The sequence below is a fragment of the Biomphalaria glabrata genome, chromosome 5 (genome assembly GCF_947242115.1).
Source record: "Biomphalaria glabrata chromosome 5, xgBioGlab47.1, whole genome shotgun sequence".
Lineage (NCBI taxonomy): Eukaryota > Metazoa > Mollusca > Gastropoda > Planorbidae > Biomphalaria > Biomphalaria glabrata.
This window is the reverse complement of record NC_074715.1, coordinates 53905447-53905823: the sequence shown is the minus strand read 5'-3', so window position 1 is coordinate 53905823 and position 377 is coordinate 53905447.

The window sequence follows — 377 nt, the reverse complement described above, 5'->3', positions numbered from 1 at the left end:
TTAGAGTCTAGATCTACATCGATCGGTTGCCGATGTCAACAAAATTCATTGAATTTTTAGGAATTCAGGAAACACAACGGAATGATGGGACATAAGCAAGTGAAAACAAAATGAACCTAACCTATATAATTTGATATGAACAGAACCTAAAAAGTAGGTCTTCACAAACCTATATACATGTAAATAATAATAATAATAGGGCTTGTCTTTGAGTTTTGTATATTGTCTTGTCTTCCGAAGATTAGTGAGGAATGCAGTATTTCCCGTGGATACGCAGCCCCAGCTGTGACCTACATATTTTGCCAATTGCATGGCAAACATAACCATTGTCCGCTGGTGGTCGATTTAGATTTTCTTTTCGCCGTCTGCGTCTGTCC